Genomic DNA, 15,711 nt, shown 5'->3' with positions numbered 1-15,711 from the left:
CACCTACAAATCCAACGGGAGATCGAAGAGAAGAAGAACAGCAATTCTAGAAACAGAAAATCAACCACTTTCTGAAAGGTAGGACTGGCGGAGAAGTGAACCCAAAGCGACGGGAAGATAGACCGCGGGGGAAGGGGCCAGCTCTCGGCGAGCGGCGGAGCAACGGAGCACAAAATCAGGACTTTTAAAAGTCTGTCCCGCTGAGGGACATCGCTCCAGAGGCTTAACCGGGGTGAAGCCCACGCAGGGTCAGCGTGGCCTCAGGTCCCACAGGGTCACAGAAGGATCAGGGGTGTCTGAGTGTCACAGAGCTTACAGGTATTAGAACGGAGAAGCTGGCTACAGAGACAGAGCCGAGGAGTAAGCTCTAAGCTCGGGGTTACCTTGAACCGGTCGCAGGCTCAGTCAGCTCAAAGCACAGCCGGAGGCAGGGTGACGGGAGTAATTGGGCGCTGTTCTCTGAGGGTGCACTGAGGAGTGGGGCCACGGGCTCTAGGATCCTCCGGGTCAGAGACTGGGAGGCTGCCATTTTCATTCCCGTCCTCCGGAACTCTACGGAAAGCACTCAGGGAACAAAAGCTCCCGAAAGCAAACCTGAGCGGGTTACTCAGCCCGGCCCCTGGTAAGGGCGGTGCAACTCCACCTGGGGCAAAGACACTTGAGAATCACTACAACAGTCCCCTCCCCCAGAAGATCAACAAGAAACCCAGCCAGGACCAAGTTCACCTACCAAAGAGTGCAGATTCAATACCAGGAGAGCAGCGGAATTCCAGAGGAGGAGAAAGCAAAGCACGGAACTCATGGCTTTCTCCCATGATTCTTTAGCCTTGCAGTTAATTTTTTTTTCTTTTTCAATTTTTTTTCTCTTCTTCTGCTAATTTTTTTTAACTTTTACCCTTTTCTTTTTTAACGTTTTTTAACTAGTTTGTCTAATATATATATATATATATTTTTTCCTTTTTATATTTTTTCTTTATAGGTTTTCTTTTTTTAATTGTTTCTTTTTTTTTTCTCTTTTTTTTCTTTCTGAACTTTTTTATACCCTTTCTCCCTCTCACGATTTGGGATCTCTTCTGATTTGGCTAAAGCATATTTTCCTGGGATTGTTGCCACCCTTTTAGTATTTTACTTGATCCTTCATATACTCTTATCTGGACAAAATGACAAGGCGGAAAAAGTCACCACAAAAAAAAGAACAAGAGGCAGTACCAAAGGCTAGGGACCTAATCAATACAGACATTGGTAATATGTCAGATCAAGAGTTCAGAATGACGATTCTCAAGGTTCTAGCCGGGCTCGAAAAAGGCATGGAAGATATTAGAGAAACCCTCTCGGGAGATATAAAAGCCCTTTCTGGAGAAATAAAAGAACTAAAATCTAACCAAGTTGAAATCAAAAAAGCTATTAATGAGGTGCAATCAAAAATGGAGGCTCTCACTGCTAGGAAAACTGAGGCAGAAGAAAGAATTAGCGATATAGAAGACCAAATGACACAGAATAAAGAAGCTGAGCAAAAGAGGGACAAACAGCTACTGGACCACGAGGGGAGAATTCGAGAGATAAGTGACACCATAAGACGAAACAACATTAGAATAATTGGGATTCCAGAAGAAGAGGAAACAGAGAGGGGAGCAGAAGGTATGTTGGAGAGAATTATTGGAGAGAATTTCCCCAATATAGCAAAGGGAACAAGCATCAAAATCCAGGAGGTTCAGAGAACCCCCCCTCAAAATCAACAAGAATAGGTTCCTACCCCGTCACCTAATAGTAAAATTTACAAGGCTTAGGGACAAAGAGAATATCCTGAAAGCAGCCCGGGAAAAGAAGTCTGTAACATACAATGGTAAAAATATTATATTGGCAGCGGACTTATCCACAGAGACCTGGCAGGCCAGAAAGAGCTGGCATGATATATTCAGAGCACTAAACGAGAAAAACATGCAGCCAAGAATACTATAGGCAGGTAGGCTATCATTGAAAATAGAAGGAGAGATTAAAAGCTTCCAGGACAAACAAAAACTGAAAGAATTTGCAAACACCAAACCAGCTCTACAGGAAATATTGAAAGGGGTCCTCTAAGCAAAGAGAGACCTAAAAGTAGTAGATCAGAGAGGAACAGAGACAATATACAATATCAGTCATCTTACAGGCAATACAATGGCACTAAATTCATATCTCTCAATACTTACTCTGAATGTTAATGGGCTAAATGCCCCAATCAAAAAACACAGGGTATCAGAATGGATAAAAATACAAAATCCATCAATATGTTGCCTGCAAGAAAGTCATTTTAAACCCGAAGACACCTCCAGATTTAAAGTGAGGGGGTGGAAAATAATTTACCATGCTAATGGACATCAGAAGAGAGCAGGGGGTGGCATTCCTTATATCAGATCAATTAGATTTTAAGCCAAAGACTATAATAAGAGATGAGGAAGGACACTATATCATACTCAAAGGATCTATCCAACAAGAAGATCTAACAATTTTAAATATCTATGCCCCTAACGTGGGAGCAGCCAACTATATAAACCAATTAATAACAAAATCAAAGAAACACATCAACAATAATACAATAATAGTGGGGGACTTTAACACTCCCCTCACTGAAATGCACAGATCATCCAAGCAAACGATCAACAAGGAAATAAAGGCCTTAAATGACACACTGGACCAGATGGACATCACAGATATATATTCAGAACATTTCATTCCAAAGCAACAGAATACACATTCTTCTCTAGTGCACAGGGAACATTCTCCAGAATACATCACATCCTCGGTCCTAAATCAGGTCTCAACCGGTATCAAAAGTTAGGGATCATTCCCTGCATATTTTCAGACCACAACGCTCTGAAGCTAGAACTCAATTACAAGAGGATATTTGGAAAGAACCCAAATACATGGAGACTAAACAGCATCCTTCTAAAGAATGAATGGGTCAACCAGGAAATTAAAGAAGAATTGAAAAAATTCATGGAAACAAATGATAATGAAAACACAACGGCTCAAAATCTGTGGGACACAACAAAGGCAGTCCTGAGAGGAAAATATATAGCGGTACAAGCCTTTCTCAAGAAAAAAGAAAGGTCTCAGGTACACAACCTAATCCTACACCTAAAGGAGCTGGAGAAAGAACAAGAAAGAAACCCTAAACCCAGCAGGAGAAGAGAAATCATAAAGATCAGAGCAGAAATCAATGAAATAGAAACCAAAAGAACAATAGAACAAATCAAGGAAACTAGGAGCTGGTTCTTTGAAAGAATTAATAAGATCGATAAACCCCTGGCCAGAATTATCAAAAAGAAAAGAGAGAGGACCCAAATAAATAAAATCATGAATGAAAGAGGAGAGATCACAACGAACACCAAAGAAATACAGAGAATTATAAGAACATACTATGAGCAACTCTACGCCAACAAATTTGACAATCTGGAAGAAATGGATGCATTCCTAGAGACATATAAACTACCACAACTGAACCAGGAAGAAATAGAAAGCCTGAACAGACCCATAACCAGTAAGGAGATGGAAACAGTCATCACAAATCTCCAAACAAACAAAAGCCCAGGGCCAGACGGCTTCCCGGGGGAATTCTACCAAACATTTAAAGAAGAACTAATTCCTATTCTCCTGAAACTGTTCCAAAAAATAGAAATGGAAGGAAAACTTCCAAACTCATTTTATGAGGCCAGCATCACCTTGATCCCAAAACCAGACAAGGATCCCATCCAAAAAGAGAACTACAGACCAATATCCTTGATGAACACAGATGCAAAAATTCTCACCAAAATACTAGCCAATAGGATTCAATAGTACATTAAAAGGATTATTCACCACGACCAAGTGGGATTTATTCCAGGGTTGCAAGGTTGGTTTAACATCTGCAAATCAATCAATGTGATACAACACATTAATAAAAGAAAGAACAAGAACCATATGATACTCTCCATAGATGCTGAAAAAGCATTTGACAAAGTACAGCATCCCTTCCTGATCAAAACTCTTCAAAGTGTAGGGATAGAGGGCACATACTTCAATATTATCAAAGCCATCTATGAAAAACCCACCGCAAATATCATTCTCAATGGAGAAAAACTGAAAGCTTTTCTGCTAAGGTCAGGACCACGGCAGGGATGTCCGTTATCACCACTGCTATTCAACATAGTACTACAAGTCTTCGCCTCAGCAATCAGACAACAAAAGGAAATTAAAAGCATCCAAATCGGCAGAGAAGAAGTCAAACTATCACTCTTCGCAGATGATATGATACTATATGTGGAAAACCCAAAAGACTCCACTCCAAAACTGCTAGAACTTGTACAGGAATTCAGTAATGTGTCAGGATATAAAATCAATGCACAGAAATCAGTTGCATTTCTCTACACCAACAACAAGACAGAAGAAAGAGAAATTAAGGAGTCCATCCCATTTACAATTGCACCCAAAACTATAAGATACCTAGGAATAAACCGAACCAAAGAGACTAAGAATCTATACACAGAAAACTATAAAGTACTCATGAAAGAAATTGAGGAAGACACGAAGAAATGGAAAAATTGTTCCATGCTCCTGGATTGGAAGAATAAATATTGTGAAAATGTCTATGCTACCGAAAGCAATCTACACATTTAATGCAATTCCTATCAAAGTACCATCCATTTTTTTCAAAGAAATGGAACAAATAATCCTAAAATATATATGGAACCAGAAAAGACCTTGAATAGCCAAAGCAATATTGAAAAAGAAAGCCAAAGTTGGTGGCATCACAATTCTGGACTTCAAATCTTATTACAAAGCTGTCATCATCAAGACAGCATGGTACTGGCACAAAAACAGACACGTAGATCAATGGAAGAGAATAGAGAGCCCAGAAATAGACCCTCAACTCTATGGTCAACTAATCTTCGACAAAGCAGGAAAGAATGTCCAATGGAAAAAAGACAGCCTCTTCAATAAATGGTGTTGGAAAAATTGGATAGCCACATGAAGAAAAATGAAATTGGATCATTTCCTTACACCACACACGAAAATAGACTCAAAATGGATGAAGGACCTCGATGTGAGAAAGGAATCCATCAAAATCCTTGAGGAGAACACAGGCAGCAACCTCTTCGACCTCAGCCGCAGCAACATCTTGCTAGGAACATCGCCAAAGGCAAGGGAAGCAAGGGCAAAAATGAACTATTGGGATTTTATCAAGTTCAAAAGATTTTGCACAGCAAAGGAAACAGTTAACAAAACCAAAAGACAACTGACAGAATGGGAGAAGATATTTGCAAATGACATATCAGATAAAGGGCTAGTGTCCAAAATCTATAAAGAACTTAGCAAACTCAACACCCAAAGAACAAATAATCCAATCAAGAAATGGGCAGAAGAGGGACGCCTGGGTGGCTCAGTTGGTTAAGCAGCTGCCTTCAGCTCAGGTCATGATCCCGGCGTCCTGGGATCGAGTCCCACATTGGGCTCCTTGCTCATCAGGGAGCCTGCTTCTCCCTCTGCCTCTGCCTGCCACTCTGTCTGCTCGCTCGCTCTCCCTCTCTCTCTCTGACAAATAAATAAATAAAATCTTTAAAAAAAAAAAAAAAAAGAAAAGAAAAAAAGAAATGGGCAGAAGACATGAACAGACATTTCTGCAAAGAAGACATCCAGATGGCCAACAGACACATGAAAAAGTGCTCCATATCACTCGGCATCAGGGAAATACAAATCAAAACCACAATGAGATATCACCTCACACCAGTCAGAATGGCTAAAATTAACAAATCAGGAAATGACAGATGCTGGCGAGGATGCGGACAAAGTGGAACCCTCCTACACTGTTGTTGGGAATGCAAGCTGGTGCAACCACTCTGGAAAACAGCATGGAGGTTCCTCAAAATGTTGAAAATAGAACTACCCTATGACCCAGCAATTGCACTGCTGGGTATTTACCCTAAAGATACAAACGTAGTGATCCGAAGGGGCATGTGCATCCAAATGTTTATAGAAGCAATGTCTACAATAGCCAAACTATGGAAAGAACCTAGATGTCCATCAACAGATGAATGGATAAAGAAGATGTGGTATATATACACAATGGAATACTATGCAACCTTCAAAAGAAATGAAATCTTGCCATTTGCGACGACGTGGATGGAACTAGAGGGTATCATGCTTAGCGAAATAAGTCAATTGGAGAAAGACAACTACCATATGATCTCCCTGATATGAGGGAGAGGAGATGCAACATGGAGGGTTAAGGGGGTAGGAGAAGAATAAATGAAACAAGATGGGATTGGGAGGGAGACAAACTGTAAGTGACTCTTAATCTCACACAACAAACTGAGGGTTGATGGGGGGAGGGGAGTTGGGAGGGGGGGTTGGGTTATGGACATTGGGGAGGGTATGTGCTATGGTGAGTGCTGTGAAGTGTGTAAACCTGGCGATACACAGACCTGTACCCCTGGGGATAAAATATATGTTTATAAAAAATAAAATTTAAAAAAAAGATGAAAAGGCAACTTAATGAATGGGAAAATATTTGAAGCTATATATCTGATAAGGAATTAATATCCAAAATATGGAAGGAACTTGTATAATTAACAAAAACAAAACAAAACAAAATACCTTATTTTAAAAATACACAAAGAACCTAAACAGACATTTTCCCAAAAAATAATTCTAAATGACCAACGGCTACATGAAAAGGTTCTTAACCTCATTATTCATCAAGGAAATGAAAATCAAAACCACAATGATATATCACCTCACACCTGTCAAAATGGTTATTATTAAAAATAGAATTTTAGGTGTTGCAAGGATCGTAGAGAAAAGGGAACTTTGATATATTGTTGGTGGAATGAAAAATGGTAAAGCCATAATGGAAAATAGTATCCTCAAAAAAGTAAAAACAGGTCATTCTTTCAAAAGCTATTTCTCCCCAGTGTTGTTTACTCCATTCTCTTCCACATTTCCCCAAATCTTACATTACTCATTACCTTTGCACTATAACTTCAAGCAATTTATTTTCCTTCCCACTTATTCATGATCATTTTGCTTGTAACTTAAAATAAACAGACAAAACTTTTCATTTATTTCACTTCCCCATTCATTTGCTGTACTGTCTATTTGCCTTTCCAATCAAAATTCCTGAAAATGTTGCCAGTTCTCATGGCCTAGTTGTTAGTCTATTTGTTTTCTATCCAGAGTCTAAAAAGAGAATATACCATACTGTTTATTTTTATTGGACAAATAGCAACAGTTTATTATTTCCTTTAAGTAGGATTCATGTTTAAATTTTATGCAATGAATTTGTGTTTGGGGCTTAATTTGTCTTATGATGTTGTTTTCTTTTAAAATTCTTAAACCTTAATTTTCTGAGCAAACTTTCTGTAACCATGCAAATATTCCAATAACTGTCTGTCTATGGAATGTATAACAGTTGTTTTATCAATGCCTTCAACACTCATATTTTTCCTTTGTATTCTTGGCCAGTAAGTAGATGAGGCTCTGGTTCCCCTGACTGAGAGGAGTTCTTGTTACCTGCTTTTTCATCTGGACTTTTAACTCTGATACTGATTCCTTCTTTCACATGGTAGCCTGGGCCAGGCTGTCTCCTAGAACATGTACTAACTAAGTGACCTAGACTAGCCTAGTACTGATTAGGTCTTAAAGGCAAAATTTGCTTTCTCACTGTCTTTCTCCTTTCTTTCTGATGGTGGGTTTGCTTCAGCTCAGCTTTTCGTTACTGTGAAGTGTGAAGGTTCCGCTCTCCTTTTATTTCCCTTTGCTCCTTTGTTTGTTTCTTAAATTCCATATCTGAGTGAAATCACATGGTATGTGTCTTTCCCTAACTGGCTTATTTCATTTAGCATAATACTCCCTAGTTCCATCCATGTTGTTTTGAATTATCCAGAGGACCTATAATGAAATTGGCATGACCCCATGAAGCCAAACTGCCTAGGTTTCCTTTCAGGCTCTGCCACTTCCCAGTTATCTGTCATTGCCACATGACTTCACCTACCTCTGCTTTGGTTCTTTTCTCTGCAATGTGAAATTAAGAATAGTACTTGCCTACTAGAGCACGTAAGACCAGGGTGAGTAATGGGCATAGCGTCCTCACAACAGTGTCTGTAACAAAATGAATTCTATGGGGGTAGCTCTTATCCTTTTCTGTAAAGCAATTATGAAACATACAATCCTCACATACTCGTATAATCCAAATAGGCAGGAAACCAGCAGCAACAGCCAAATACAAGAAGTATTTCATTGTCATCCCTAAGAAGAAAACATAAATTTAGATTACTGTCAATTCCTGGGATTATGTTTTATTATAAACCTGTTTCAACCCTCTTTTGCAGTATATTTGCATTTTCTGCAAAAAGAGACCCACAGGATCAAAACAAAGTTGAATATGCTAGTGGGCCAACAGAGGAAGACAGAACTTTGATTGGAAGAATGATAGATTTCATGTCTTAATCCCTAGAACCTTTGAATATGTTACATTACATGACAAAAGAGAATTAAGGTAGCAGATGGAATTCAAATTGCTAATCAGCTGACTTCAAAGTAGGGAAATTGGGGCACATAGGTGACTCAATTGGTTAGGTGTCCAACTCTTGATTTCAACTTAGATGATGATCTTAGGGTTCTGAGGTAGAGCACTACATTGGGCTCCATGCTCAGTGGGGAGTCTGCTTAAGATTCTCTCTTTCCTTCCCCCAACTTGTGAGCATACATGCACACACATATTTTCTCTCTAAAATAAATAAATCTTAAAAAAAAATAAATTAGTAAAGCAGGGAGATTATCCTGGATCATCCATGCAAGTTTATAAGGGTACTTAAATGTGGAAGAGGGAACCAATGTCAGTGATGAATCATGACAAAAACTAGACCCACCATTGCTTTGAAGACAAAGGAAGGGAACATGAGCCAGAGAATGTGGGCAATTTCTGGAAGTAGGAAAAGGCAAGGAAATGGATTCTCCCCTGGTGCCTCCTAGTTGAATCTTGATTTTAGCCCACTCAGTGAGACCATTTGGACTTTTGACCTCCACAACTGTAAATTTGTATTGTTTTAAGACACTAAGTTTATAGTAATTTGTTACAGTAACAATAGGAAACTAACATAAAAACACAAGATTATTTTTGACCTCTATTGCCTATAGAGAAGACATGTGATCATAGTCCTAGTAATTTATATACATGACTTAGAGATATTCTGTATATATGATCATTCTAAGAATGGTTGTCATTGTGAGTCAGGCAAATCAGAGTTAATATACCCTCTCCTTTATTTCTGTTTAATAAGGTTGCTGACTCCAGGGTATTAAATTTATTAGTATAGGTTATTAAATTTGGTTAGCACCTTCTTTAAACAATCTGCCATGCTTATTTCTGAATTCATCCTGTTGAGTGGAAAGCATTAAAGAACAACAGTTTTGTTCTTATTTTATGTTATTTTTTTAAGATTTTATTTATTTATCTGACAGACAGATCACAAGTAGGCAGAGAGGCAGGCAGAGAGTGAGAGGGAAGCAGGCTCCCTGCTGAGCAGAGAGCCCAATGCAGGGCTTGAACCCAGGACCCTGAGATCATGACCTGAACTGAAGGCAGAGCCTTTAACCCACTGAGCCACCCAGGCGCCCCTACAGTTTCGTTCTTATTTTTAAAAAAAAATTTAAAGAACGGGTTAAATGACTTGGCTGAATAATACACGTAATATGATTTGCTGTTGTTCTCAAGCTTCTCCTGCCCACTGCCGAAGAGGGGAATTCTGTAAATCAATTCTTTCAGGAAACATGAACATGAAAATAATCTCCTCTTTATCACTCCTTTTTGTTTTTTCAACTCTTTCTTTCCCTTCCTTTCTTTTTCCAAACTGTCACATACTTCCAAACCTTCGGATTTATAGTAATATAGCAACATGGATAATGAAATATGAATTCCATTCTTTTACTTAATCCTCAAAAAGTCCAGTAAAACAGATAATTTTCCACCTGTGTTAACTGAAGAAAAAATAAAATAAAAAAGAGCTTCTGCAATATAGTAGATTGATATATATTTATCATACATGTGTTAATATTTATACCCATCCACAGTGAAGTGTTGTTATTCAAGTTGTTCCCCATTATGAAGCTATCTATAACTTTTGTTGCTGCATTTGCTGACTGGAAATATGGGGTGATGGTGTGTGTCCTCATTGTCTTAATGGTTACAATGCTTTCTTGAGTATACACTAACATATATCTTAATTATACCTCAAAAACTGTTATAAAAGGTTTAAGAAATAAAGAGTTATCCATTTCACATGAATCAGACAACTGGCATTAACAATTTAGATTTTGTCTTTCCAGTTTTTTTTTTCCTTATATTCAAATTTAATACTTAAATTTACACCTAACCAAATAATTTATATAAAATATTTTATCCTATTTTCCCCAGATTTTCTATTAGTATATATTATACTATACTTCATCATTATTATTACTTATGTATATTTTAACACAGACACCAAGCCATTTTTAGGATTTTTCTTTTGAATAACCATAGGATTTGTGATCCAAAATTGAAATCAATTTAAACCTTTAGACTTTATTTTAGATGACATAGATGTAATTTTACTTCTAAGTGTACCTGATAGATAATAGTGTTTAATAAATATTTAATAAATGAATTGGTTTTGGTACAGTTGAAATAATTGGCTAATTCAGACACACACATGCACACACATGTATCTGTTAATTTACTTTAGTGCGATATAATAAAACTCATTGTGATCCTGGAGTTAAAATACTACTGTTTTATCCTAGGTTCTCCTATTATCTATGATGCTGGCAAATACACAAGTTCTCTGCAAATAAACTCCCTTTTGTTTAGAATGAAATCCAGTATGTCGGAGATTCTGTATCAGGAATATATAGCACAACCAGATCTTTAGCGTTTAATTTTTTTTATTCAGAATGCTGCAATCTGCTTAATGGGCTTCATAACCCAAGTTTAAAAGCATATCATATTTTATAAGTGAAATCTAATTAATTCTGATAGAAGTCCTTTGAAAACATACAGTATTGCCTATATTATCATAAATATATAAATACACCCTGGAAATTTTACATGTAAATATAATAACTTTTATCTCTCATAACTGGGTGAAAATCAATATTTTATGTCATAAGATGCATAATGAATTTGACACAATCCTGTGTAGTGATGATTTAATGCCAGTATTTGTATCCTATGCAAGAATTGAGAGCAATCACAGGTAACTATTGCAACTCTTGAGAATGATTACATGACAATTAGTGTCAGTGGGAATTATAATTAACTTAGCATTTTTGGCTCCTCCAAAGAACTTTGATTTTTTTTCAGTAGCATATGATTTATTAATAACTAGCTAAAGCTCTTTGGTGTCTTGGTATTAAATATCTTATATTTATTATTGATATATAACTGACATACAATATTATATTGGTTTCAGGTATACAACATAATGATTTGTAAAATAGTAAAATATTGTAAAATAGTCAATGTAAAATAGTCAATGTAAATAGTCCTTGTAAAATAGTCAATGACAATTGTCAAATGACAATAAGTCCTCTTACAATATTAATACAGTATTATTAACTATATTCCCTCAGACTTATTTATTTATTTATTTATTTTTTAGACTTATTTATTTTATATCTGGAAGTTTGTACTTCTTAATCCCCTTCACCCATTTCACCCTCCCAACTGACCCCTCACCACCTCCCCTCTGGCAACCACCAATCTATTCTTTGTACCTATGACTTTGGGTTTTGTTTTGTTTGTTTTGGTTTTCAGATTTTGCATAAAAGAGAGATAAGGGGATATTTGTCCTTCTTTGTCTGACTTATTTTACTTCGCAGAGTTAAGATCAAACTAAGGACAAATTCAAAGTTAAGGGCAACTGAGCTGGAGAGTAAGTGCTAAAATAGATCCCTCAGCTTTTTGAGTCCCCGTTTTGGTTTGAGGTTTATGAATAGGTAGAATGTGCACACTGAACCAAAAACTCCTCAGAGAACAGAGACTATGAGGAAAATAGGAGGATACCTTTGTTTAAGAGACAAACATACACTTGGAGCAACTGAACCAGAACACGAAGGTAAAGGTTAACACGGGGGCAGCAATAGTGTACGTTAAGCATTTCCGAATGAGGCTTGAATCCAGGCCATTATGAAGGTATCTTTTTTGATCAAGAATTATTACGAAGTACAGACTTTGGGGTCTGGGCTAGTCCTCAGAGACAGAGTTCAAGGGTCAGGCTGAAACAAGCAATAAGCAGAGATTTTGGCAAACAAGGAATACTGCAGATAGAAGACTACGCCAAGGTCCAGGTGCAGAGGTTAGGATTGGAGAGCATGACGCAGAGGTAGATTAGAGGTTGTAGGGGTGGAAAAATAAGTGGGTCTAGGGTAAGAGGTTCTGGGGACCCAGACTGAAGCATCTTCACTAGAGAATTAGAACAGCATTGGTCCCAGGGTCTGGACAAGAACTAAACCCTCTAGAATGGTCTGAATCATTCTCCATTGCTTGGAGGAATACAAACTTAGAAATCAAGTAGGTTATTTTAACCAAGGAATTATAGATGCATATACTCATGGAAGGGAGGCTTTTCTGAACAGAAATACTATGGGAGCAGCAGAAATATCACCTTCAGTAACCAGTACATCAGTATCAGTACTTACTTATCACAATTATTTCATGTGCAATAGGCAATTTTAAGCCAAACTCTTAAAATATTTTCAGATAATAATACCAGAAACTTGATGCACTGGTTATTTAAATTTATTTTCCTTACACTTCTGTTTTTTTTATTGTATTTAATCTTAATATATAGGCAGAACATGGATATTTGCAAGTTAATATTTAGCAGGAGGAAAGATCAAGAATGAAGGAGAAAACTGAGAATTGATTACTGCTTCTAACATGCCCTTGGGAAGACATTCTCACATATTAACTGGTTAGACCAAGACCTTCCCAAAAACCATGAAGTCCCTTCCTTGCCTGAACCAAAGAAGTCGTAAGAATAAACTGTATAAGGAATATATCATGTCTTTTTTTTTCTTTGCGTCTATGAATTTGTCAATTTAGAAAAAATTACTAAGGTAAAAATTATATTTACTAAATTCCATAAATTTCAGTATACAAATTGATACATTTGTGAGTATGTATATATGTGTGCAACCACAACCAGAGCAACCAAGAGGATCCTTCATTCCCCCGTTCAGTCAGTAAGTCCAAAGAATAAAAACCATTCTGATTTCCATAATGGGGGTTTAATTTTATCAATCTGAAATTTCATATGGGTAGAATATGTGTTTTTGGTGTTTCACCTTTCCCCCTTAATATTATGCCTATGAGATTCATCCATGTGGCATGTAAAATTTATTTTTGTTAATACCTGGGCAGTATTCTATTATTAATGAACATTTCATTCATTTTCAGTTTAGATCTATTTATGAGTAAAACCTATATAAACATTTTGTCCCTGGGTCTTTTGGTGCATATTATTATTCACTTTTTTTGGGGGGGTAGGTATCCAATAATGAAATTATTGAGTTATATTGTATACACGTGTTTTCCTTTAGTTAGTACTATCAAATATTTTTCCCAAGGAGTTCTAGAAATTTATACTTTTATACTTCCATCCACTTTATATTCACCCATACTCAGTATTTTCAGCTTTTTTTTTTTTACATTATCCATTTGGTTTCTGTAATGGTATTTTATCACAGTTTTTAATTTGTATTTGTCTAATTACTAATTATATTGAACACATTTTTGTGTGTTTTTTTGTTTGTTCGTTTATTTATTTATTTTTAAAAGATTTTTATTTACTTACTTGAGAGAGCGCAAAAGTGAGAAAGCTCACAGAGGGAGAGGGAGAAGAAGATTTGCTGCTGAGCAGCGAGCCTTATGTGAGGCTTGATCCAGGACCCTGAGATCAAGACCTGAGTCGAATGCAGATGTTTAACTGACTGAGCCACCCAGGTGCAACGCCCCCCTTGCAAAACTTTTTAAAAAGTTATTTAAATTCAACTTCAGCATTAGTTTCAGATTTAATAGTCAAAAATTCATCAGTTGTATGTAATACTCAGTGCTCATTCCATCCAGTGCCCTCCTTAATGCCTACCACCCAGATACCTCATCCTCCCACCTACCTCCTCTTCTGCAACCCTCAGTTGGTTTTCCATAGTTAAGGGTTTATCATGGTTTGTCTTCCCCTCTGATTTCTTCCCATCCAGTTTTTCCTCCCTTCCCTATGGTCCCTGGCACTATTTCTTATATTCCACATATAGTAATACTATATGATAATTGTCTTTCTCTGATTGACTTATTTCACTTAGCATAATACCCTCCAGTTCCATCTATGTCCATGTAAATAGTAAGTATTCATCATTTCTGATGGCTGAATAATATTCCATTGTGTATATATACCACATCTTCTTTATTTATTCATCTGTCAAAGGACATCTCAGTTCCTTCCACAGTTTGGCTATTGTGGACATTGTGCTGTGAACATTAGGGTGCAGGTGCCCCTTTGTTCTGCTAAGCTGTATCTTTGAGATAAATACCTAGTAGTGCAGTTGCTAAGTTGTAGGGCAGCTATATTTTTAACATCTTGACAAAACTTCATACTGTTTTCCAGAGTGGCTGGATCAGCTTTCATTCCCACCAACAGTGTAAGAGAGTTCCCCTTTCTCTGCATCCTCACGAAAATTTGTTGTTTCCTGTCCTGTCCTGTCTTGTTAATTTTAGCCATTCTGACTCATTTATCATTGAGCTCACTTTCAAGGAAGTAAACTAACATTTAAAGACACAATATAACTTACCCACAGTTTGTAAAATTCAGTGTCCTGAATAAGAACCAGATATTTGGCTCCGTGGTATGCTCTTGCCTTCAAACAATACTCTGCAGGGACAATTTGCTCTATGAGGAAGTCAGTTCAAAGAAAATTCTTGTAAGAGATCCAGGAATTAAGGGCATGAATGTATAATAATCAGAACAAATCTAAAGACTGTGAAGATTGCAAGTCATGATTGTGAATGTATTTCTAGTTTAGGATCTGGACAACATTATCAACAGACCTCACCAGTCTTAAACTTCTACATGTTGAACAAGTTGCAAAGATTAGCTGCATGATTCAGTGGAGCCACAATCAGATAACAAGAACACAGGAAGGGAAAGTGGCCCCATGGCCCAGTAAGAGAGGCAATTTATCAGCCTTATTACATGCATGTATGCAATCATTCAATAAATATTTATTGAGGTTTTACTAGGAATCCTGCCTTTTTGTAAATACTGAGGTCACATAAAATAACCAAACATAAACTACACAATCTTATGAAGTTTGAGTTTCTGGGAATGGAAAGATAGTCTGTTTTTCTTTAGAAAAATAGGAAATTGGGCGCCTGGGTGGCTCAGTGGGTTAAGCCGCTGCCTTCGGCTCAGGTCATGATCTCAGGGTCCTGGGATCGAGTCCCGCATCGGGTTCTCTGCTCGGCAGAGATCCTGCTTCCCTCTCTCTCTCTCTGCCTGCCTCTCCATCTACTTGTGATCTCTCTCTGTCAAATAAATAAATAAAATCTTTAAAAAAAAAAGAAAAATAGGAAATTGTTCAATAGGAAAACCACCCCAACAATATGGGAGCATTCTATTAGAAATTTGTCCAGAAGTTATGTGGAAACAACTAACTGAAAAG

The sequence above is a fragment of the Lutra lutra genome, chromosome 6 (genome assembly GCF_902655055.1).
Source record: "Lutra lutra chromosome 6, mLutLut1.2, whole genome shotgun sequence".
Classification (NCBI taxonomy): Eukaryota; Metazoa; Chordata; class Mammalia; order Carnivora; family Mustelidae; genus Lutra; species Lutra lutra.
The sequence above is the reverse complement of the archived record's forward strand: the minus strand, read 5'-3'. Positions refer to the sequence as shown.